The sequence below is a fragment of the Epinephelus lanceolatus genome, chromosome 10, assembly GCF_041903045.1.
Source record: "Epinephelus lanceolatus isolate andai-2023 chromosome 10, ASM4190304v1, whole genome shotgun sequence".
Taxonomy (NCBI): Eukaryota; Metazoa; Chordata; class Actinopteri; order Perciformes; family Serranidae; genus Epinephelus; species Epinephelus lanceolatus.
Window position 1 is genome coordinate 40,652,162 of NC_135743.1, and position 26,748 is coordinate 40,678,909.

The 26,748-nt window shown below is 40.7% G+C and overlaps 1 protein-coding gene across 2 annotated transcripts in view; it reads left to right on the plus strand.

Moving 5' to 3' along the window:
* The window catches only part of grik2 (glutamate receptor, ionotropic, kainate 2), a 444,385-nt gene that overhangs the window by 136,846 nt on the left and 280,791 nt on the right, over window positions 1–26,748 (plus strand). The gene's annotated exons all lie outside the window — the stretch shown is intronic.

Below are 26,748 nucleotides of genomic sequence, written 5' to 3' on the forward strand. Positions count from 1 at the left end.
AGTGGTGGAATGTTAAGTACATTTACTCAAGTACTTAAGTACAAATTTGAGGGAATTTGATTTTACTTGAGTATTTTAATGTAATGCACCTTTCTCCTTCTACTCCACTCAACTTCAGAGGAGAGTACTGTATTTTTTACTCCACTACATTTATTTGATGACTTTAGTTACTTTACAAATTAAGATTTTTGCACACAAACCACATGAAAATATATAAGTGCAGCTGAAATTATTAGAAGATTGCATTGGAAAGTTATGGGATACTATTTTGACAATCATCCCAGTCATTTTTTCATAAAAATAATAAAAAGTTCAAGCCTCTCAGATATGAGAACTTTTCCTTTTAATTAGTTTGATTATTTTGATTTATGAAATTGATTTAAAGTTTGTGTATTTTTGTACGTAAATACATTTTGCTGATTGGACATACATATCTTTAACTAACATTTTCAATGCAGGACTTTTACAGTGTGTTATTAGCACTTCTACTAAAGTAAAGGATCTAAACACTTCCACCATCACTGCTGCTGTGGTGCCATTTACAGCATCATAAATCTTTTGCCATTGCTGGGTTTTTTGTTTTCCTGTAATGTCAATACTGACGCTCTGGAAATTACATGTCTGCTTTTTGTTTTATTTAACAGTATGTCAGTTACACTACTGGAGAACTTCTTTTTTAATCCCTGGGCATGTGCCAGGATGTTTGGTGCATCTGGAGATGACATGAGAAGTTAAGTGTCTTGTAACGGAAAATTAAGAGAAAATACAGGGTTAGAGAAATTTAAGAGAATGTTGCTGCATAAGTCCCATTGCAATAGAATGAACTACCCAGCTAACTGGCATGCTTACTCCAGTTACATCACTTGAGGACATTTATCAGACTTCAAACAGATGGAAAATTGCTTCAGTTTCCTGTGAAGCAAAATTTTGGATACATGTATTTTACATGATGTACTTTTCTTCTGTGGCAGTAATACTTTAACTTTAGTTCAAGATCTGACCACTTCTTCCTCCACAGCATATCTTTGCATACCTAACTTTACTGACATACAAAACAACATGCACATTTTTCTGGTGAAAGAAAGTGGCTGAAATGCATCAGATTGAACTGTACTGTGGTTCACTTAGTGGTAAGTGTTGTTAGAGTTATCACCTTTAAAATTTACCCTTTGCAAGCAAGTGAAATTGTCCCAGAAGCCATTTAAAAAAAAGACTGGAAGCCAAACCTGGACTCTTTAACAATGAGTAAAAATTTGAATTTGTAAAACTTACGCTCCATTACATATACAGTAGCATGCAAAGGTTTGGACACCCCTGGTCAAAATTTTGTTTACTGTGAATAGTTAAGTAGAACTGATCTCCAAAATACATAAAGTTTAATAAGAAACATGCTTTTCAACATTTTAAGCAAGATAAGTGTGTAATATTTTTGTTTCATGCAATTTTAGAATGAAAATGAAAAATGAAAGGAGCATCATGCAAAGGACATTTGAGCTCTCGGACAACTTTTACAGGGTCTCAGAAAAAGCCAGGTGATGCAAATTACAAAGCTTTATAAATATTCTGACTCCTGAAACCTCGTCCCATCAATAAGCAGCCATTGGCTCCTCTAAACAGCTGCCTAGCACTCTGAAAACTAAAATAACTGATGCCCACAAAGCAGGAGAAGACTATAAGAAGATAGCAAAGTGTTTTCAGGTAGCTGTTTCCTCAGTTCGTAATGTAATTAAGAAATGGCAGCTAACAGGAACTGTGGAGGTCAAGTTGAGATCTGGAAGACCAAGAAAACTGTCTGAGAGAGCTGCTCATAGGATTGTTAGAGGCAAATCAAAGACCCTTTTTGACTGCAAAAGACCTGCGGGAAGATTTATCAGATCTGAAGTGGTGATGCACTGTTCTACTGTACAGTGACACCTGTACAAATATGACCATTGTGGAAAAGTTATCAGGAGATAACCTTTCCTGTGTCCTAACCATAATTTTCAGTGTCAGAAGTTTGCAACAAGCTGGATGTTCTTTTGAAATAAGTCCTGTGGACTGATGAAGTTAAAATAGAAGGCATGTTTTGGGAAAAAAGGGGTACAAAATTTCATCTAAAGAACACCTGTTCAACTGTAAAACAGGGGAATGGATCGATCATGCTTTGGGCTTGTGTTGCAGCCAGCGGCATAGAAAGCATTTCACAGGTAAAGGGAAAAATGGATTCAGTTAACCCTATGGGCCCGAACGATGCAAAGTGCGTCCAAATTTACACCTGTTCTTCTCTATGGATTTTCTCCGCAACTGTGCGTCATAGCGAGAAGCCATGCATATCACGTGAAACAGCGGAACCGTAGCTTTCTGACAAGACCAAGCAAGTCCAATTATTTCACAGCGAAAAAAAACGATAAAGTCACACTAAAAATGTGTATAACAAAGCTTTCATACAGGTTTGCACACACATTACTCTTGGATTGGTTACTCGCGGGTCGCACAGACATGCCACGCATATCACATGAAAGCGCAGGACTGGAGCTTTCCGATGATACCACACACATCATTGTGCTGTCATCCTATCACGCTATATACAGACTGTCTACAAAATAAAAACCTGACAAATTTCTTTAAAATCCATTATACAGATCTTGTCATCAGTCACTTCATATAGTGAGGAATAATATTATTACTATTTTTCTGTTACCTTAGATGTAAATATTGCATGTTTCCTTCAAATAAAACACGTTTGATTTGTGAATGAGTCAGTGGAATTTCTTGCAATAATGAAAATACTGGCAATCATGTCCGCCTGGCACAAACCACATGTTTTGGACAGCTGTGAAGTGACAGAATGTCCCACCATCATGGTTCTTATATTGCCAGATTCCAGAGAGTCTCCCCTCTTCATATATGGCAGAATATGTCAACTTCCAACTTGCTATGGTGAGAAACATATAAAAATGTAAGAATTTAGTAACACAGATTTTTTTTTCATTGATATAAAAATTAATATAAAATACAGGCACATAGTAGGACATGTAATGATGGCAAATCTGGTTAGCCCAGATTGTCCTGAACAAAATAAGATACAGCATGTGTATGTAGCTTTTATAATAACTGTGATATGAGTTTAAAAGTAAAGGCAGTAAAAATACCCCAAAAAAGGCCTGCGGCCCAAAGGGTTAACCTCCAGGAAATTCTGGAAGCAAACTAAACACTATCTGTAAAAAAGCTGAAGATGAAGAGAGGATGGCTTTTACAACAGGACAATAATCCTAAACACACCTCGAAATCGACAATGGACTACCTCAAGAGGCACAAGCTGAAGGTCTTGTCATAGTCCTCACTCCCCTGACCTAAACATCATTAAAAATCTGTGGATTGACCTCAAAAGAGCGGTGCATGCAAGACAGCCAAAGAATCTCACAGAGCTCAAAGCCTTTTGCAGGAACAATGGGTGAAAATACCCCAAACAAGAATTGAAAGACTCTAAGCTGGCTACAAAAACTGTTAAGAAGCTGAGATACTTGCCAAAGGGGGCACTACTAAGTGCTGACCATGCAGGGTGCCCAAACGTTTGCTTCAGGCTCTTTTTCTTTTTTATTATTTTGAATAGCAAAAGATTGAATCTAAAAAGTAATCTTCATTGAAATATCCAAGAAATGTGTTATCATTAACATTTTGCTCTTTCAAAATCAGGTCATTTTTTACTTGCTAAGTGATACACAGTAAACAAAATTTTGACCAGGGGTGCCCAAACTTTAGCATACAACTGTATCTTTATTTGAATATTTACTTCATGAGCACAAAGACTATGGTGGCCTTTCAGTTAACCAATATCTAGAGAATGTTTGAGTGAGTGTGTGTGTGTGTGTGTGTGTGTGTGTGTGTGTGTGTGTGTTGGGGGGGGGGGGGATAGGTTGGGGGATAGGTGGGCAGTTTGCCCTGCAGGTCTCGCAGGCAGCTTTAGGGAGGAATTGATTGTCGCTGATCCCACCACCTCTGTTAATTAAGTTGTAAAGTGGACATAGCTGGTTCACTATGGGGTTAATAGTGGCTTGATTTTCTGTCTTAGTGATGGGAAATGAGATCCTTGGCTCAATCTGCAAACAGCTTTACCTCCTCATTGTCGCCATTTACACAGATGACCTGATAGTGAGGACGGATAGCGTTGATGGTGGACACTGAGGGCAACCAGAAATCTGATCTGATTGGAGTTAGAATCTTTTCCTCTTTATGTTTCAGTACGAGAAGCACATTGCCTGATGTACTGAGCAAAGTCAGTGCAGCAGAACATTTATATTATCATATAATTCTCATGGGTTCTCTCCCTGACCCCCCCTGCTGTTCTAAATCGTGTCTGCTTTTCGGGAATGGGATATAAAGGGGGTAGGAAACAACCTCTCTCTTTGTGCTGTTTTCTCCACCAAGCGGGGAGCAAACAAGCAAATCAATAACCATAATGGGACTCCTCTAACGGCTCAACTTTATAATGGCAAAACTGAGATGGCAGCAGCATGTGTTATAGCTCTCCCAGCCAGCCATAACATCCATACAACTACCTGGAACGCTGCTGTCGCTACTACTGCTGCTGCTGCTGCAAAGTTTGATTAGGCCATAAGGGAGAACAGGCTACTATACAATAAAACATTGGCTCGGAGAGAACTGCTTCTTTCTGCTGTTCACCATATGGAGTCCATACATCCTTCCATTTGTCAGTAACCAAGCAATACAGTCTACACTTTCAGTTTCTCAGATGAGAAGATTTGCTGCTTTTATGGTCATAGATCCACTTCTTCTCAGGAGGAAATCCAGGAAGAGGAAGGTTATTTAAATGTGGGAGTGGCCTATTTGAATCCCTTTTGTTTGAGACCATGCTGCAAGGTGAGTGTGTTTGCTGATCCTGTGAGTTTATCTATCTCCTTTAACTTTAGCTTATATTGGAGTTATGCTATGTATCGTGTGAAAGTATGGTGAATGTGCTAGGAAAAGTAGTATCACCACGGTCTCTACCTGGAGCTCGCATGTACAGAGCCTGGGTTTGGTTGAAGGTGGCAGTGCTGTTTGGGCTGAGAAAGCCATGTGTAGGTAAGGTAAAGGAGGTTATTGGGTTGGTGCGGGGAGCAGTGAGACCTGGCATTAGGGGAGTGTCTCTGGGACGCCAGAGATCACTGTCTAGCCTCCTGGAGGTGTCGTGGGACCAACTAGACGAAACACTGATGACCCCAAAGACATGTTAGTTATCACTCCTCACTGGTCTGTATAGTTGTATAGTTACGCCTTGCCATAATAGCTTATTATAGGGCTTAGGAGGTTATTCACTGAGTGCTGATCCTTTCTCTAGAGCACAAACTTCTTGTGTTTATTTGAATAGATGGCTGTAAACGGAAACTCTTTGAGTTGGCTGAACAAAACAAACAAATTGAAGACATTGCTGAGGACTTCGGACAATGCATTTTTTTCACCACTTTACATTTTATTGACTAGACGATTAATCGCTTTATGCAGGGCAGGGCCTGGCTGTATATTCAGAAGATTCTTTAGGACAGTGGTTCCCGACTGGTGGGTGGCCGGTCCATTCTGAATGGACAGCAAATGATTCACGAATGTGTCAAGTTTGTAAAAATCACACTTTATTTTGAAGTACAGGGAATTTCCACCACAGAGCTTTCAGTTTTGAAGTGCAGAAACATTTTATTTGCAAGTTTATAACATCCTAATAATCCCTATGAGAATTATGTAATCTGCTAGTAATTATAGGGAAAGCGTACAAGTTCTGAGACAGCAGTAAGGCAAGAGTTTAGATTATTATTTATTACTTGGCCTCATTCACTAAAATGTGCATTAAAAAAGTGCACGCAAAATTACCATCAGATTCATTACACGTTCATACCAGCTGATTTTTTTTCTTACCACCGTGCCTATGTTGGTGAATCAGAATCATTCTAAATTGACAGGCATGTGCCCGCCATCTGCAATCATCATACTGCCATGCCCTCATTTCTCTATATAAGTAAATCTCTCTGCCAAGGGGTGTATCATGAAAAAAGTGATGATGTTGTTTCTATGCCCATATTAAGGCCGTGCCACACCAGTTTGGGACCGTCAGTATGTGTCTGTGAATGTGTTGACAAGCAGATGGGATAAAAACAATGAAAACCAAAGCTGTCACATTTGAATATGACATTTTCATATACTCCAATGTAAGCCGAGACTTATTGTGGAATATTTCAATAATGACAGTTATTGTTAAGGATTAAGACACCAAGGATGAAATATGCATGCATTAGTAAGTTAGTAAATTAATGGTTTAACATATTGGTCTGTATTATAGGCTTTGTTTTTTGTTTTTTGTTTGTTTGTTTTTTTTTTTAATAAATGTGGTTGTAATATGCTTTATGTTTACATTTTCAAAGACAGTGAGACTTTCATTATTTGTGTGTACACATGGACGCAGAAGCAGTAAATTTGTTCGCAGACTACGAAACAATTCTGGTAAGAAAATATTGACAAGTTCTGGATTGCTTCTAAAACGTGTGGTTTAAGCATATGGATTTGTGCATACGCACTGTTTGTCTCAAAATTAACATTTGCTTAAAATCTCATTGGGCCTCAGTGACAAATTTCTGCCCCATTCCAAAAACCTACTGGGTCACCAGCAATCAACCTCTGCTAGGTCAAAGCAGCTTAGAATTATAAATGTTTAAACTTTTGTCTTTATGGACATGCTATACATTGTTAGCTCTAACCGTTTGTTTCATTTTATGGAAACAAGGAGCACCAAAGTATGATACATACAGATTTAACAGCATGGTAAACAAGATAGACAAAAAAGGTAGTGACTCCCTATCTTTGAAATGGTCATTAAGTCCGAATACCATTCTTTGATTATTTATATTCCTTTAGTCCGTAAGTGGCCATGCTCAAAAAGATTAAAATGGTTTTCCATAGAAATTAATCCAAGTTGTGAATATTGTCATATGAGTCCATTCAGGGGCGATTCCAGGATCAGAGGTTTAGGGGTGCTGAGCACCCAGAGAGCTGCCTGGCCAGGCAAGATAAATTTCACTGTTTTGTATATTTTAACGCAGTTTCATTCCCACATTTGTGAAAGAAAAGCACAACACTTTTTGGGGCAAAAAAGGCAAATAACCAAACAATGCGTTTTATATCTAATAAGAGATATAAACTGATAGACTGATAGACCATTTGATCTTACACTCTTACCTGAACTTGGCTCTTTTTTTTTTTTTTTTTGAAAAAACAATCTTATATCCATGATGAGTCTGTCACACACCCACCCACACACACACACACACACACACACACACACACACACACAATGGGCCCAAGGCCTTTTTGGGGGTATTTTTACTGCTACATACACGTGCTATATCTTGTTTTTTTCAGGACAATCTGGGCTATCCAGATTTGCCACCATTTCATGTCCTTCTATGTGTCTGTATTTTATATTAATTTTTTATATCAATGAAAAAAACAAATCCGTATGACTAAATTCTTACATTTTTACATGTATCTCACTATAGCAAGTTGGAAAAAGACATATTCTGCCATATATGAAGAGGGGAGACTCTCTGGAATCTGGGAATATAAGAACCCTGATGCTAGGACATTCTGTCACTTCACAGTTGTCCAAAACATATGGTTTGTGCCAGGCGGACATGATTGCCAGTATTTTTTCAATATTGCAAGAAATTCCACTGACTCATTCACAAGTCAAAAATGTATTTTATCTGAAAGAAACATGCAATATTTACATCTAAGATAATAGAAAAATAGTTAACCAAGTGCAATGATTTCCTCCAAGACAATATTTGCCACTTTGTTTACAGTTAAAAAAAAATTGGGCATGGGGGGGGGGTCCCCCTCAATGTATATGGTGACTATGGCCTTGTCATGCATGCATAATAAGGCCTCAGTTGTCTGGGTGCGCAAAGGTGAAGCGTGCTGGTCTTGTCATACAAAGTTTGATGGAGTGTCACTTGGACAATATGGAGATATTTGCATCTTGAAAGCCGGACTATAAATGTGGATAGACAGGGAGAAACACACGCAAGCCTAAGACGTGATAAGATACGATATTCCTCACTATATGAAGAGACTTATAACAAGATCTGTATAATGGATTGTAAAGAAATTCGTCAGGTTTTTATTTTGTAGACAATTGATCTGGATTTATAGCGTGATGGGATGACAGCACAATGCATTTGCGAGTAATCCATCCAAGAGTAATGTGTGTGCAAAGCTGTATGAAAGCTTTGTTATACATAATTTTAGTGTAAATTTATCATTTTTTTTCGCTGTGAAAACATTGCACTACCGACAAGTGCTCGGTCTTGTCGGAAAGCTACAGTTCTGCTGTTTCACGTGATATGCCTGGCTTCTTGCTATGACGCTGCTGTATTTTTGTATTTTTGTTGTTAAAATATTACGTTTCAACCAAGTACTGTATGGTTTTGACACTTTTCTAGCTTGTTAAAAAGGACATACAGTAAGAAAAAAAAATAAAATAAAAAATTCAATTCAATTTAGGGGTGCTTCAGCACCCCTAAAAATGGGCTAGAAATGCCTATGAGTCCATTGCTCACTGTTTGCTAACTTTGTCCATCAAACAAAGACTGAACTTTCACCAACATAAACAATATTTTCTCCTCTCTTTAAATCTGACTTAGAAAATGGATCACCAAATTTTTTTTTCTTCTGCTTTCCTCTCAAAGCTTCCATAACTACTATATTTTTTTTCAGATTGTAACTTCTAGACATTAAAATTTGGGGAACTGCCCATTGGTTCGATATCCCATTGTTCCGACCATATTAAACTCATTGTTCCGAAGTCCGTTCCGAAATCATCATGATGTCCTGTGGTTAAGGTCTGGTTAGGTTTAGGCACAAAAACCACTTGGTTAGGGTCAGGAAAAGATCATGGTGTGGGTTAAAATGAAAAAGAAAGTGGCAAACATAAGCCGTGAGCCTGCTCCGCCTCAAGCCGGTCGCGGCGCACCATACGCCCGCCGTGAGCCGTTCAGCACCGCAGACAGTCGGACTAATGGGATGTCGAACCAATGGGCTGTCGAACCAATGACATGGACCCAAAATTTGGACTATATTACAAATTCAGTAGCTTCCATTTAATGACAAAAGAGAGTCAAAGAGTCAAAAGAGGAACATGCTAAAGATGCTGCTATTCTCAAAGCATTACGTGTAGTGGGAATATGAATGTACTGTACTCTGCAAATTTCATGGCAACCAGACGTGTGGGATATTGATTGTGCAAAGCTGACTTCTTGTCCTCAAACTGGCACTAAAGGAAAGGATCTGAAATGCTCTGAAATGAAAGTGATTCATCTTCTGGGGAGCATGAGTTCAGTTAAGTAATTGTAATCTACTGATTAACACAATCAACACAATCTTTTGGAATGCTGCTAGAAGTGCAAAAAACCCATACATCACTCAAAAAAATATAAGCCTAGTCAACTCCTTTCTCTTTATAGTCTGGTTTCTATGGCAGCAGCATCCTGAGGCTGTGCCTGAGGTGGCGTAGGAAAGAAAAGAGACGCTGTATTACCCCGGACAATCACATCTCCATTCGCTGTGACTCAGCTTACAGTCATTTTTAATTTTCCTGCAGTATTTTACTCCTCGCTGTTTTGCAGCCTAGGAAACTTCTTGTGAAGCTCTGACAGTAAAATAAAAAATAAAATTTGTGCTGCATGCTTTCCTCAATTAAATGATAACTTACGGAGTCCTGAATCCATATCCCACTGCTTTCTGGATGTGGTGGGGGATGTGGTGCTTGAAGAAAGGTCAGCCTGACGGCATGTTCTCTACAAGTAATATGGATGACTGCATGGTGTAATTCCAAAGTGGTCATTTGAGAGAGGCACGAAAATGATTAAGAGCCATGTCTGACAAGCTGAGTTGGTATTTAGAGGGTGGGCATGTCTGCTCTTTGTAAATCCTGGCGGGATGTTAATGGAAATTAGAAGGCTAGAAGCAGCAACAGTGGATAATAGTAAGAGTAGTTGTGCCAAAGGTAGTTGCTGGAGTGGTCACGTTAGTAACTGTAGCAGTAGAAGCCGTGAAAAGACTTGTTCCATTAGCCTTAGTAGTATCAGTAGCAGTATTGTAGAAATAGAAAAAAGTATAATTACTAGTAATAGCAGTAGTTGTGTAGCACTAGTTCAGTCAGAGACACCAGGGTAAAAAAAATATGATTTACAGCCAGTGGTTATACAGTTATATCTGGGGGGTTCAGCTCTGCTATTTAAGGGAGCCCTCAATGAGTCCAAGCTCAACAAGTATTTTGCTGACAGAGCTGAACCCCCCAAATGAAATTATTGCTTATAATTGTTAGCAGGGGGCACATGAAATCCCGAGACAGTTGAGCCACTGCCATCTGATATCATCAGTCTATCATATTGCAATTTCTCTTGAATGCTAGCCAATCAGCAGAATCCATAGATATCAAGAATGCCAACACGTTCTCACTCCGACCTCGTCTCATATTGATATTTGGTCATGGACTTTCCACATCAAGATATAACATGCAAGGTACCCTGGGTGCGTTGGTTGTTGACATTCTGGGATGCGTGTCAACTTTTGCCTGTTGAATGCATTGTCTGTTTTCAAAATAGACTTCAGTTTTCACAGGCAATGTAACGTTTGCATACAGACTCTTTCAAAATAAATGCACTACATTGGTACAACACTGTGAATTGACATTTTTTCCCTACGTGGTTACGTTTAGCCAACCCACACATGTGGTTGGGTTTAGGAAAAAAGAACATGGTTTGGCTTTACATTCAAACTTGAAACGAATACTGGTCACCCGGGTGAAAGTCAGTAGTTGTTTAGACTCACAAGTCAGTCTTTAGACGCTTTGCTTATCTAAAGACTGATGACTTTCTCCCTCCCTTTCTCCAGTTAGTGGTGGAGGGTGTCAGGTTCGGTGACGGGAGGATCTCGTCCCTGCTTTTTGCGGATGACGTGGTCCTCCTAGCTCCATCGAACAGTGACCTCCAGCTCTCGCTGGGGCGGTTCGCAGCCAAGTGTGAAGCGGCTGGGATGAGAATCAGCACCTCCAAGTCTGAGGCCATGGTCCTCAGCCGGAAAAGGGTGGATTGCCCACTCCAGGTCAGGGGGGAGGTCCTTCCTCAGGTGGAGGAGTTTAAGTATCTCGGGATCTTGTTCACGAGTGAGGGTAGGATGGAGCGGGAGATTGACACGCGGATTGGGGCGGCGTCAGCAGTGATGCAGGTGCTTAACCGGTCCGTTGTGGTGAAGAGGGAACTTAGCCAGAAAGCGAAGCTCTCAATTTACCGGGCAATCTACGTTCCAACCCTCACCTATGGTCATGAGCTCTGGGTAGTGACCGAAAGAATGAGATCGCGAGTACAAGCGGCCGAAATGAGTTTCCTCCGCAGGGTGGCTGGGTCAGCCTTAGGGATAGGGTGAGGAGCTCAGACATCCGGGAGGGACTCGGAGTAGAGCCTCTGCTCCTCCACATCGAGAGGAGCCAGTTGAGGTGGTTCGGGCATCTGGTAAGGATGCCTTCCGGACGCCTCCCTTGGGAGGTGTTTCGGGCATGTCCAACCGGGAGGAGACCTCGGGGCTGCCCCAGAACACGCTGGAAGGACTACATCACCCGGCTGGCCTGGGAATGCCTCGGGGTTCCCGTGGAAGAGCTGACAGAAGTGGCAGGGGAGAGGACTGTCTGGGCTTCTTTGCTGAGGCTGCTGCCCCTGCGACCCGGACCCGGATAAGCGGAGGACGACGACGATAACGACGACGACTTTCTCCCTGATTTTGTGTTTAGATGGGCGGATACAATTTCAGAGTTTACGTTGCAGAACCAATAGTAAATCTGCAGGGCGGTCCTTCGGTGGCTCGCTGAACTCTTGTGCTTGTAAACATAGTCCCACTAGAAACACGTGCAGCGGTACAAAATGGCTCAGCCGTGCTCGCAGAAAATGCCGTCAAAGTTCAGTGGATGTTTGTCACGTTTGCGGCGACACATTCTCACCAACTAAAAGAAACAAACATAATCTTTTACAAGGCCATGACTCATCCGTCCGGCCGGACTATAACGTTAGAGGGAATCGCCTTGTTGTTTACAAATACTTCCGGGTAGAAAACCAGCAGAGCTTTTAGCTATATATAGCCTATATATCACATTTTTCACATCACCGTTTAGACTAATCCGATGTTTGTAAAGTCTATAAACACAATGATTGAACAAACATTACTATTTCTGTGTGCACGTTTAGCTGGGCTAACCGTTAGCTGTTAGCCGTTAGCAGTGTCTGTAATAGGTAATAACTCATTAAACGGTCCGTGAAAAAATATCTTATCCAGCGGATATCTTAGTTACAACATGATTGAGCTAGCCAAGCAGTTTTGTGTTGCTATGTGTGGTATTTATTCAGTTTTAGGAAATCACAATGTCTAGAAAGCATCAGTGGCTGCAGCTGACAGGGACAGCTAACAGCAGCAGCAAAGCTAACATCAGGACGTCATCTGTTAAAAGCCTCCCGTTGTCGGATACAACATGAAACTACTCCAGTTAGCTCAATCATGTTGTAACTAAGACATCCGCTAGAAAAAATATTTTCTTCACGGATGAGCACACGTTTGATAAAACGGAGTTAAATCTCTCGGCATCCATTTTCAAGCTCTCTGTGTGTTTGTGTCCTTGCGGACGAGAAAAGGAGGAGCGCACATTTCCGAGAAGGCGTGTCCTTTTCAAAAATGCAAGAGGCGTTGCTTTGTTGCCGGCCATTTTCGCCGGTGTGTTAAACACACTTTAGAAAGGAGTGTCCCCAGACTATCAGAAGGCGATCTCTGATTGTCTGGTGGCGAGACTAGTAGTTGTTGAATCAAAGAGCACTGCGCAGCACTGGGGCTGAACCAAGAAATCAGTCAGTTCTTTGGAAGTGCTTCCAAAGTGATGTAGTATAAGAGCTGACTGTCCCATCATTGGGAGGGCGAGGGGGTGGCGGATGGCATGAAACCCTAGGCAAGACATGTGCCAAGCTGCAGACCACTGCTTGATACCAACAAACAACAACAGGTTGTTTTTTATTGAGTCACTGCTGTGTTTCCAGTGGCTTTTTAGGTGCTCTAGAGACCTGTCGCTGTGTTTCCAGTAGGGCTGTCAACGAATATTCTAAATTTGATTTTAAATCCGAATTTGAAAAAACAAATGGACCTTCAAATGTGAAAATTGATGTTCGATTGTGGAGAAAAAAAAACACCACCTCAGCTGTCCTCTTTGCAAGTGGGCGTTGGCCTGGGCCGCTGCACTGAACCAGAGATATTGGATGAAGGGAGATACCCAACTGTAGGCTTAGCCAATGTTAAGAAAACGGTTACTCTTCCTGTCTCCTAAGTGGGCGTGGTTAGCTCTCCCTCCAATCAAAGCCTGTTCTCCCTCAACCCCCCTCCCCACCACCGTGTTGAACAGAGGCTCTGTGGATGTCTGTATATGCGGATCGAGAAGCAGGTGGAATGAAAATACATTCTTCCTATTATTGCAGCCTATTGCTGCACAAAGCTTGGGCATTTTTTATTTATTACTAGTGGTAAATAACTGTTTGTAAACTAACTGTGATTTTACCGCCTGTTTATCAAGATCACGAGATCTCGCGAGAACTTGTTTTCTGAGACGGACAGGGCTCAAACAAAGTTAACTTTCTCTTGATCTGTGCGGATGAAAAATGCAGCTTTAGTGTCAGAATGTTGGTAAGATGTGTGGCTTGTGGGAAAATGAACCCAATATTTACTTTAGTGACTACTGGGCGAAAGAATTGACCATAAATTGTGATCACGTTCATTTTCCTCATTGACGACAATACATTCAGAGCTGCCGCAAGTCTCCTACGGGGGCGTGGCGCTGACGTCACTGAATCAGGAAGTGAGCTGAGTTGGGTATCTCGCTTCATCCAGTATCTCTGACTGAACGCACTGCATGACGGGTCAGAGAGGGGGGGCAAGCGAGAGGTCTGCGGTCATTTATAACGTAATGTTATAGATAATTGTTTTATGTGTTTTAATGTGTAGGTATGTAAATGTTTTCAAGACATTTATGTTGAAATAAAAATACCTACAAGTAGTTATGTTTCCTTGTATTAATACATATACAAGTATGTTTCCTTGTATTAGTTTGCCCTCTTGTGGACATTATGCGAAAAAATCTTTTTTTTTGAATGGTTCGAACCTATGAGTTATTTTTAGAAGGAATATTTGAACGTCATTTTTGAGTAATTTTGACAGCCCTAGTTTCCAGCTGGGATTGTACTAGCAAAACCATGCATTTTAAGCCAAAACATGATCTTTTCCTAACCATAATAAGGTAATACATAATAAGGTGCAAATGCAGTGTATTAGTGGTACACAGAAACGTACAATGCCAACATTTTTTCTTCCAATCAACCATTTGCTAAGTCCCGCCCCTCAAATGAAAACTGGTCAATCATATCATGGCATCGGCCAGCTCAGGCAAAGGTCCGACAACAACACTGCTGTACTCCATAGACTCTAATGCAATAATATCAGATTATTTTCATTGTCAGGCTTGTTTTGTGGATTTCGAGCTAGACATTGTTCCTGGGGCATGTGTATTAATGATTCTCATTACCTGGAGCTAGCCACTTAAAGTAAATCCTACTGAATGTAACACATGCTTGTGCTTTTTAATAATTATAACACTGAGTAAAGACCTACCCTGCTCTACAGGAACCAGTGAAGGGAAGCAGGGAAAACTTGCTGACAGATGAACATTGTTTGGCTACCTTAAGAGCTCCATGCCTGTCTGGCAGTGCTGGTGGTAGCACAGGGGTGAGGGGAAGCCAAATACCATTCATCTGCATACATGGTGATGGCACCCAGCAGAAGTTTCCTTTCCCATCTTCTGTCTCGATCACCAGTGATGTGGTGGTTCACCTTTACACTGTGATGTGTTGCCTATAGTAAGGCTTTAGCTTCTAACTATCTTGATCCTTTTGACCTGTTTTTGCTGCTGAGTCAATCTGACACCCTGGATATATCTTTCAAATGCATGTTGTAGACCTGTCTGTCTGCATCCCTTACTTTTTCGTTTTTCCAGATATTTGACAATGTTTCTTCAGGGAGTGCAGTTAGTGACAGTGTGGGCTCCATGTTAGTTCTGATCAAAAAGGTGCAGGGTAGAGTGAAGGGTCAGTTGGGTCAGTAAATGAATTAATATTAATAAAATGAATTAATCATTGCAAACAGTATCTCTGTTAAAATGAGAAACCCAGAGCATCAGCGTTGTAGGAAGTATCCAAATTGACTCACTGAGCAAGGGGACAGGTAGATGAAGAAATCCACTGGTCAGGCTTATTTACTGGCCAAATGAATAAATTGCTTTTTTGTGTCATATGCATACATTTGTCTCAGAACATTTCATTGGGATAATGAGGTATTATTCATTCATTCATTCATCTTCTAACCGCTTCATCCTCTTGAGGGTCGCGGGGGGGGCTGGAGCCTATCCCAGCTGACATCGGGCGAGAGGCAGGGTACACCCTGGACAGGTCGCCAGACTATCGCAGGGCTGACACATAGAGACAAACAACCATTCACGCTCACATTCACACCTACGGACAATTTAGAGTCATCAATCAACCTAGTCCCCAATCTGCATGTCTTTGGACTGTGGGAGGAAGCCGGAGTGCCTGGAGAGAACCCACGCTGACACGGGGAGAACATGCAAACTCCGCACAGGGCTCCGACACCCGGGATCGAACCGGCAACCCTCTTGCTGTGAGGCGACAGTGCTAACCACCACACCACCGTGCCGCCCAATGAGGTATTATGTTGAATACAAACTTAAAGAAGAGGGCAGAGCAGAATTCAGTTCAAAATGGTTTTAATATATTGAACAACTCATTACCACAGCATCAACATGTAAATAAGTTCCCTCTAGTAGGCAGTGATGCAATATATATGCCCAGGGCTTTTACTGTGGAATGTAAGAATAGAAAAAGTGAAACTGTAATGCCCTGCTGCTGACAGTCTGGGAGGCAATAAAGAACTAAAGTAAACTGTTATTTTTTTCATTACCTCATGAGTATGGGCGCAACACTAGCTAGCAGCAGACCAGGGGCAAGTGATACTTTGGTGATTAGCTGATGTTGTGTCCAGTAGATAGTTTCGCAAAACTAAATGATACCAAAATGCGGTAGACACTCTCGAGCATATATTTATTTATTTTTTCTCAGATGACACTTAACCGCCAGCATGGTGAATAGCCTGCAGGATTTACCCACAAAACGGAAAACCTACCTGCATTGGAGCTTGGTGGGTGTTAATTGAGTAATAAGTGCTGTGGATGTGTACATTATCTTGAATTTATCAAGACAGCAGATGTTTGTTAATTTTTTATTATCAGTAGCTTCACACCCATTGAAAGAATGGCAAAGTGTATGAGTGGCTGCATTAATAGCAAACCTCATCAACAACAAATTAACCATGGGATGCTTGATAAAGTATAATAATATATAAGGTTTACAAATGTATATACTGAAATTTGTGAGGCCCCTTGAAGCAAATCATAATTTGTGATACTGGGCTATACAAATAAAATTGACTCGACTAAGTAAGGGAAAATTAGGAATAGAAGCCTGTCTCTAATATAATAAAGGCCTGGTTCTTCTTGCAGTTGAAGTTAATTAAGGCTCAGTCACTATTTAAAAATTTATAGTTTACAAAAGAGAGTATAGAGCCGTGTGGGTGTGCCTGTTCGTGTTAAAGAGAGTATATATTCTACCACTCAGAGTCCTCTCAGTGTACTTCAGAGTGAGTCCCAGGACCCCTCCAGTAATCTGTTTCAATTTAATGTGTGTGTGTCTCCACACCAGCAGTCCCAGTCCCATCATACGCTCGGCTACCACTCAGCAGTCTGTTTAGAGAAGGGCTCACTGACTCTTCACAATTCACCATGCTAATCCCACTTTTTCTGTGCTGGAATGCTAATGTCAGGGGCACTGTTTTCCTTACTCTGATCTCATAATATTGTTGTGTTTTTTTTATATTGAGTGAGTAGAAAATTGGATGCTATTGACAAATCAGCTCATTTTTTCAGATGTTTCTAATTAGAAATGTTTTTGGCCACTAACAAAGTCAGTGAAAGTGTTACCAGTATGAAACAAAGGAGCATTAAGCAATTTAGAACTGAAAATCTACTGTGATGAGTGAACAAAGTATTGCATGATCATCAACTTATTTGTAGTACAGATATGGATAATTAAGTCATACAACAGACATGATCAAGCAAGCTAAAGGAGGTTCAAAAGAAACATCTGGAGAAGAGGTAGATTTAAGAAAATTTTAGCAGCCTGAGCCAAGAAATTGAAATTGGAAATTTAAAAATTGGAAACAATAATAAAAGAAAAACAACTGACCTGCAAAATATTAAGTATCCTTAATGTGAAATTCTTCCACCTCTTTAATTTGCTGAATTTCATTTTATTTCTTTTCAGGCTTCAGAGTAATTAGGGATGACCAGCCCCATTCTTGTCATCCAAAGGCATAGGGTGGCACAATCCATTGTAATATTTACAATTAACAAAGGCATTAAAAGCAATGACCAAATTTGTATTTCAGCCAACTTTAATTAAGCATCAAATCTGCACAAGGGGACCTTCAAAGCACTTCATTGTGCATCTCACGCCTGCTGTAAGCTTTGCGTTATAGTAATAGTCTTCTAACAATGTCTCTTCTATGCATTTCAGATTGTAAGCAGTGTTTTATCTAATTTCTAACCTTTGTGTTTAAACTTATCAGTCCAGACCATAGACTGTAAAAAATAATGGGTTAGCTTGGTTAGCTTGTTGCTTTTACAGCTACAGATTAATTGTGATGATGCTAATGCTAATTTTTGCTAACAAAAAGTAGGCATAAATCCATCAAAATAACATCTGACTCCATAGAGTGCTTTTTAGTACAACACGATACTGAACAAGACTTTTTTCAGGTGAGCAGAGTGTTACAATTAACTTTCATAAATTTAAAACTGAAAATAGCAACTGCTACGGATATGACTATACTCTGCGATTCTGTGGTTACGGCATGGTTATCTACCTAACCAGCCACACCCCCAAATTATGCCTAAATTTAAGACATGACCATTTTTAAACAGGTAAGTTATATATATATGAACAAAAAAAATATCCCCCGTACAGTTGTCATATTCAGGATTTTTTTTTTTTTTCCCTTAAGTAAAGTCAGCATTTAAACCAAGTGACAACCTCTGGACCTGAAAACTGAAGCCAACATGGAAGTGCCAAAAACTGCAGTTCTTTGAACAGCCACTTGAGGCTGGCTCCAGAAGCTAGTCCCCTTAGATCCCCATGTTAAAATGCCCAACTTCACAACAGAAATAAACATGTTTACAGCCTGGTACAAAGTCTCTAAAGCTAATTTCCCTGTTCATGACAACTGTACAGCAGTGAATTTTTCATATAACTGACCTGTTTACATTTAATCCCTTCTTAAAGTTACACATAATTAAGTGCAAGCGAATTTAAGTGACAGGCTGTCTGCAGATAGTGTCCTCAGCTTCTCTGTCAGATCCACCCCTCGCTCCTCCATAGGGCCAGCCTCTCCCCCAAATATGATCACCTCTGGCTCCTAAAAAACCAAGATGGCAAGGCTTCAGAACGTAGTCCACAAACCAATGGGTGAGGTTACGGTTCTTATTTTTACAGTCCATGATTTTAACATGGGTGTCTATGGGGCTTGACTATCTCAAACTGTCTATGTGCGCACGCACACACACACACACACACACACACGTATAAACCATAATGCAGTAGCCTCAGACAGAGACACCCAGAATTGAAAACCAAGCAGCCACATACATATAGTATATAAAAAATTCCATGACTCCCGTTCTCCCTGTTTTTGTGGATGAAATTAGTCTCCGTACATAGTGGTGGTTCGAATTTAAATGTTCATAATATAATAAATAATCTCAAAATTGCACTACATGTTTTTAAAAATTTGTTAAATGTAATGGTGACTTGAGTAACTGTAGCAATTAGGAATTGTATCACTGCTTTCTATAACTATATTTTTATTATCTAACAACAAGATCCTCTTTGAGGTGAACCTTGCAGAAAGGTGGTAATTTACAGATAAAAATCGAGGTGATGAAATGTAATGAATTGCTATTACGTAATACCATGTGAACTCACAGATACAATACTGTGTGATAAATTCAAGTCTATCTCATGTGAATGTGTGTAACACTACTCTGGTAAATCCTAAGTTTACAAAGAAATGTTATTGTGATTGTTGGTTGTGTGAATCCGGCTACAGCATCACAAAGAACATTTACTGTCCTCTGATATCAGCTGAAAAATGTATTTCCAATTCTTTATCTTTAGTCCTTTATATGAACTGAGGATTACATATTTTTCCGAGGGTTAAGAAAAATTCAGGACACTCAGGCTCACGAAACCCTTTAAATCCTGTTGTATAGTGTGTGTTTTTTCCTAAAAGTCGGATTTCCCCAGAGCAGAGGTTTAAATGGAGAATAGTGTCCTTAAATCTGTCTTCAGTTTTCCTTTTAGCTGCCTTTTGGTGTTGACAGTGACGGTGCGCTAATTAAAACAACATCTGCATGGAGTGCTGACAAGGTGTGAGGACAACACACATCGTACCAGATGCCACGCTAAAGTGGATTAATGAATGTGGGTTGTCTTTCAGGTTGACACATTTATGAAGGTACTGTAACATTTAGGTACAGGCATGAAATAAATACAAACATGAAAAACTAGCGATAAAATACCATGAAATTGTGAAATAACCCAGTAATTTTTCAACCTTTGCACATTACTTTGAAATGTTATTGCTTGCATTTTATTTCTTCTTTCTTCCTTTTCTTTCTTTTCTTTCTTTCTTTTTTTTATCATTCTATCACTTTATTTTAAACAAACAGTTTTTTTTTACTCCAGTGTGCATTTTCTGTCATATTCATCAAAAAAGTCTTTGCAGAGTCAACTATCTGATGGCTGATGCTTTGGTCTGAATGAAACAGCCAGTCACATATCTGCCTCTCCCCTGTTTGTTTTTATTGACAGACAAAGTGGCTCTATTGGTATTTTGTGCAGGGTTCACTACTCGTACCTGTGGCACACTTTAAAAGGGGGTTAGAAACACAAAGAATACATTATCATATATTATAGATGGTCCTGTTATTGGTTCTGACAATCATGGCAAGTCACACTTTTTACCTACAACCCCCCTAACACAGGCTTGCCCTTTGTGACGTAATGACAGTTTGGGAATCCTCAGAGGGAACATGTCATTGTCTGGGATATGCAGGCTTTAACATATGAACACAGCAGATGAAATCAAATAAACACAAGAAGTTTGTGCTCTAGATAAAGGATCAGCGCTCAGTGAATAACCTCCTAAGCCCTATGATAAGCTATTATGGCAAGGCTTAACTATACAGACCAGTGAGCAGTGATAACTAACACGTCTTTGGGGTCATCAGGTGGCAAGTGTTTCGTCTAGTTGGTCCCACAACACCTCCAGGAGGCTAGACAGTGATCTCTGGTATCCCAGAGACACTCCCCTAATGCCAGGTCTCACTGCTCCCAACAACCTCCTTTACCTTACATTACACATGGCTTTCTCAGCCCAAACAGCACTGCCACCTTCTATAAACCTAGGCTCCGTTTATGCGAGCTCCAGGTAGCGACCGTGCCGATGCTACCTTTCCTAGCACATTCACCATGCCCTATTTCACATGCTACATATCATAACTCCAATATAAGCTAAAGTTAAAGGAGATAGAGAAGATAAACTAAAGGCTTTCTCAGCCCAAACATCACTGCCACCTTCAACGAACCCAGGCTCTGTTTATGCAAGCTCCAGGTAGTGACCGTGCCAATACTACCTTTCCTAGCACATTCACCATACCCTATTTCACATGCTACACATCATAACTCCAATATAAGCTGAAGTTAAGGGAGATAGAAAAGATTAACTCACAGAATCAGCAAACACACTCACCTTGCAGCATGGCATGGTCTCAAACAAAAGGGATTCAAATAGGCCACTCCCACACTTACATAACCTTCCTCTTCCTTGATTTTCTCCTGAGAGGAATGATTGGTGGATCTCTCCACCTGATCTTAAGGAGTTATGTACCCTGCCTAGTAGTTCCCCCTGCTGGCCCCCAACTGACATTATTCCTCCTCATCCAAATCCACTGACTAGATCTAGCTGCTTCATCTGACATTTCCTTCATTGTCTTCCTCAAACTCTGTCCCCACACTCCGAGTTCCCCCAGGAGCGAGACAGCTGATCTTGCTATGAATCCCCTACACCCCACTTCCACTGTACAAATCCTAGTTTTCCACCCTTGCTGCTCAGCTTCTGCGCCTACTGATTGATACAAACTATTTCCTGGGGAACAACAAGCTTTCCCCCTAAATCTACTTGCATTTCCCAATCACAAGCACCTTCTAGGCGACCACACCCTTGCCTCCTTACTAACTTATCACTTCTGTATTTCTCCTCCTCATGGACAAACTGGATTGTTAAACTCCTATTCTTAAAAGCCTCTGAATTTGCCTGTCTTTGTTTCCCTTCGATGCCTGCAGCTAAACTTTTCAACAGCTGGTTATGTTGCCATGTATACTGGACTTGTGACAAGCGACACACGTGGACACATAGTGTGTCCAAATTCACACCCGTTCTTCTCTGTGGATTTTCTAGCGACCGTGCGTCATAGCGAGAAGCCATGCATATCACGTGAAACAGCGGAACTATAGCTTTCCGACAAGGCCAAACACTTGTCGGTAATCCAATGTTTTCACAGCAAAAAAAATTGATAAAGTTACAATAAAATGATGTATGACAGAGCTTTCATACAGCCTTGCACACACATTACTCTTGGACGGATTACTCGCGAACGCAGGCTCGCACAGAAATGCCACACATATCACATGAAAGCGCAGGACCAGAGCTTTCCAGTGATACCACACACATCATTGTGCTGTCATCCCATCATGCTATGAATCCAGATCAATTGTCTACAAAATTAAAACCTCACGAATTTCTTTACAATCCATTATACAGATATCAGTCACTTCATATAGTGAGGAATATTGTATCTTACCACGTTTTAGGCTTGCGTATGTTTCTCCCTGTCTATCCACATTTGTAGTCCAGCTTTCAAGATGCAAATATCTCCATATTGTCCAGCTGACACTTGACACACATCAAACTTTGTATGAAAAGACAAGCGCACTTCACCTTTGCGCACCCAGACAACTGCAGCCTACGTAATTATGCATGCTGACAGGGCAGTAGTCACCATATACATTGAGGGGGAAACGTGTCCCCCCCACCAATGCCCAAAATGTCCCCCCAATATATAACTCAAACTGAAAAACAAATATTATCTTGGAGGACATCATTGCACTTGGTTGACTATTTTTCTATCATCTTAGATGTAAATATTGCATGTTTCCTTCAGATAAAACACATTTGACTTGTGAATGAGTCAGTGGAATTTCTTGCTATAATGAAAAAATACTGGCAATCATGTCCGTCTGGCACAAACCACATGTTTTGGACAACTGTGAAGTGACAGAATGTCCCAGCATAATGGTTCTTATATTGCCAGATTCCAGAGAGTCTCCCCTCTTCATATATGGCAGAATATGTCTTTTTCCAACTTGCTATGGTGAGATACATGTAAAAATGTAAGAATTTAGGCACACAGATTTGTTTTTTTCATTGATATAAAAATTAATATAAAATACAGACACATAGAAGGACATGGAATGATGGCAAATCTGGTTAGCCCAGATTGTCCTGAAAAAAACAAACAAGATATAGCATGTGTATGTAGCCTTTATAATGACTGTGATATGAGCTTAAAAGTAAAGGCAGTAAAAATACCCCAAAAAGGCTTGATGGGTCCCCATTTACCCACAGTTTTAGGTTCTGGGGGGTTGGTAACACATCATATGTAGCCCCTACCAGGAATCTAATATGATTCCCCTTCATATTCCACTGGTCCCTCCAACTAAGCTTCCTCTTCTCTATACTTTCCCAATTCAACCACTGTCCCTGCCTAGCCTGGGCCACTACTTTTGCACCCCTTAGTATCTCCTCCTGTCTACGTATCTGTTCAACAACCAGCTTTCTTTTATCTTTGGGGCCTGCTTTATTCCATACCGGTTTGCCTGAGCCAAGCCCCAGGCCTCCACGGCCAAACTGAACATTACCTACAATCTCTGCATGCCTAAGAGCTGCCTCTGCCTCCTGAACTGCCGATCTTGGGTTCCACTTCCTCCCCTTGGTTGGATTTGGAACCACACTCCTATCTACCACGTCCTTACTCCCAGATAACAACAGCTCTGTCCTGACCTTGGTACATTTAAATTCCTCTGTTAAACTAGATACTGGCAGCGGAAGTATCCCTTTTCCATACAATGCAACACTACTGAGACACTTAAGAGTGCCCAACCACTTCCTAATATAGGAGTTAACCAACCTTTCAGTTCTCTCCACAATGGATATTGGAATTTCATAAATTGACAGTGGCCACATTAACCTAGGATATAGCCCAAACTGCAAACACCACAACTTCAACTTTCCTGGAAGTTCTGATTTATCTATTCTATCCAATCCTTCTGCCACATCTTTTTTAAATTTCACCACCTGTTCCTCATCATACAATCCCCTCTACAGCTATCCTTGCATATTCCTTCCTCCTCCTCTTTTCATGAGATGCTCCGCCCTTCTAAGAGCTGCTAGCCTGCCTCTCAACTCCTCTTGCAACACATTCATTCCCTCCCTTTCTTCTTCTGTAGCCTTTTTCCACTGCTTTCTTAACTGTCTCCTTTCCTTAACTAACTTCTCTATGTCTCTTTGCCGCCTGGACTTACCTGACTGTACCCTCTCACTCCTTTTTCTCTCATGCACCCCAATGCTCTCTGCACCATATGAGTAAATAATATCTCCCATCTTTTCTAACGTTTCTATTGCATTTCCTCTAAGCCAGTTTAAGATTACTGACAAATCTCTATTAACTATTTCCTCTTCTTTACTGTCATTTGCCCTAAGCCATCTAGCTCTAACCTTTTGCTCCATGGTTCTCTCTCTGACTGGCCTGCTAACCTCAGTGTCACCTGCATCCCCTCTTACTACCTCCTCCTCCTCCTCCTCTTCAGTGGCAGTGTTACTGATATCCTGCGAACTGTGGTTTTCTACCTGTCGCTGAACTTCATCCGACTGACTCGACTGACTTCTTAAGAAGTATTGAGCAAAGCAGCTACTCTGCCCTTTCTTTGCCACACACTTCTTCTTTCACTGATGAGTTCTTAGGCCTTTGTGCTGGAACAAACTGACTATTATTTTCATGTTTTAAAATTATTATATTTATTAGATAAAAGAACAAGAGCTAATGAGACATTAACACAAGTAAACAAATTAACTATTAAACAACAATACAGTGTGTGCAAATTTTCTTTTCTTTTATTTCTACTGCACCCAGAATGGCTTTTGACTTTTGACTTATTTTAAGTCTAGCTAGGTTGTACCCCTATACTCTTACTACAGACTAGACAACCCGGTCTCACTCTGAAGTCGTGGAATACCAGCGCTTGGTCAGTGACTTCCAGCGTCAGACACCAATGAAAAAAGCCATTCTTTCATGTCGGCATGATATGGGGCCAGTTGCTCTTATTTTTAAAGAGCACCCAGCAGCATCAGGGAGAATCATGGTGGGACAACAAAGGGGACGGGAGTCCGAGTAGGGTGAACAGGAGGGGTGGTGGATAAATCCAACAGCAACCAACTTTCACCTCGGAGGTCATTGTTTCGCTCCCTGTAAGATTGTGAAGCCAAACCCTGTTTTTTTCTCCTGTGGAAACAGACAATACACAACGTTCCAGGATGTCAACAACCAACGCACCCAGGGTACCTTGCATGTTATATGTTAAAAAGTCCATGACCAAATGTTGATATGCAATGAGGTTGGATGTGAAACTGTGCTGGACTAGAGGTTGACATTTGGTTTCCCGCAAAATGGGAGTCAGTTTCACTAATCGTCACATGACTGGGAAAGGACAGGAAAAAAAGTCAGCGGGTCGGGAATAATAATAGAAATGTTAAGAAAATAATGTGACGTCAGTGAACAGCTATTAGTTCATTTCCACATAGAAAGTAAATGCCTGTAAGTGGGAACACATGTCATTTTATGTTAAGCATGTGAGATAAAACGGGGATAAGATAATGTTAGCATTTTAATGGCAATTCCCATTATGTGTTAGCATCGAGCTAACAGACCAAGTTCTAGTTATTTGCCCAAGGGTTGTAGTAAATATAAATAAAATCAGAATAAGGTTTATTACCAAGTAGGTTTACACCAATAAGGAGTTTGCCTTGGTGTTTGGTGCTTACAAACAACATACAATAATAATAATAATAATAACAATAATAAGTTAATAAAATGTAAATGTATATTTTTTTATGTATTTAATAATATTGATAGCTTTATGTGTCAATACCTCCTGTATCCAGAACATAATAAAGACCTCGATATACATGAATTTAATAATGTTAAATAATGTAGTTTTTCCAATTGAAACTCTTAGAAAATGTATCACATCATAATCCTGAAGTATGATGAAAAAAGATGGCTGATATGTGATGAGATTTCCGATTCTGCAGGTATCAGAGATTTCCTTGCTTAAACATGGTATGAGCAGTTTAGTTTTATAAGTGTTTAAAAATGGATGCATGAGCAAGAGACTCCCACTGAGACTGCCCACTGAGGGCCCAGTTTTTTGTGCTACACCCCTTTTAATATGCATTTGATTTGTCTTAGGACTACATATCCTAACTAAAGGTATGTGCTCCCATTCCCAAATTAATTCCTTTGTACTCATTCTGCAGCAGAAGAGAAACTTTTTATACCCATTGCACCATGTGGCGAGTAGGAATAGCAAAGTGATGGTTCAGGCAGCGGATTTTTTTTCAGCACAAATGATTTAGAGCATCGAGAACTATGGTGTAGCTAATAACAAAGACAATTTTTACTGTTGTGACTGGCCCACATTTACACCCGGAGGTTTATTTATAGCGAGGGAATAGCAGCATGCATGTTCTGCCTCTCACATCCCTGCACAACTGTGAGAACCTCTGACCGCAGGCCTGTTTTAATCTTTCTCCAACATATTACATGCATTTAATTGAACATAAATAAGCCAGCCAATGTGGTGAGGGTCACATTAACCTTGACCTCAGGAGTCTGCAGCTCAGTGACGGATCAGCCATTACTCCCATCATGCGGCGCTGCGAGTCAGCCGTCTGGGGGAATCACTTTAACGTCTAGGCGACCGATAATGATTGAGCAGCCCAGTAAAAGGAACTCTTCTTCCTTGTCGCGATGCACTTGGAGGGGAGTTGGGAAGGGAACGCTTGAGGGGCCGTTTCCTTACAAGGATATTTATCACAGGCAGGCCGATCTGTTTTACGCTCAGGAGACTCCCAGACGGCCCCCTAATAAACGCTTAGAAGGGATGAAATATTCATGCGGAGTTAAATATGGATCCTAGAGCAGTCGCTGCGCATTAAACACCGTCAATACTGATCAGTGCTGACACCCCTCTTTTCTCCCACTCAAGTATTTTTCCCCACCAGATCTCCCATCGGCTGTGCCTGTAGGTTTTGGAAAGGTACAGAGGGAGATTCAGCCAT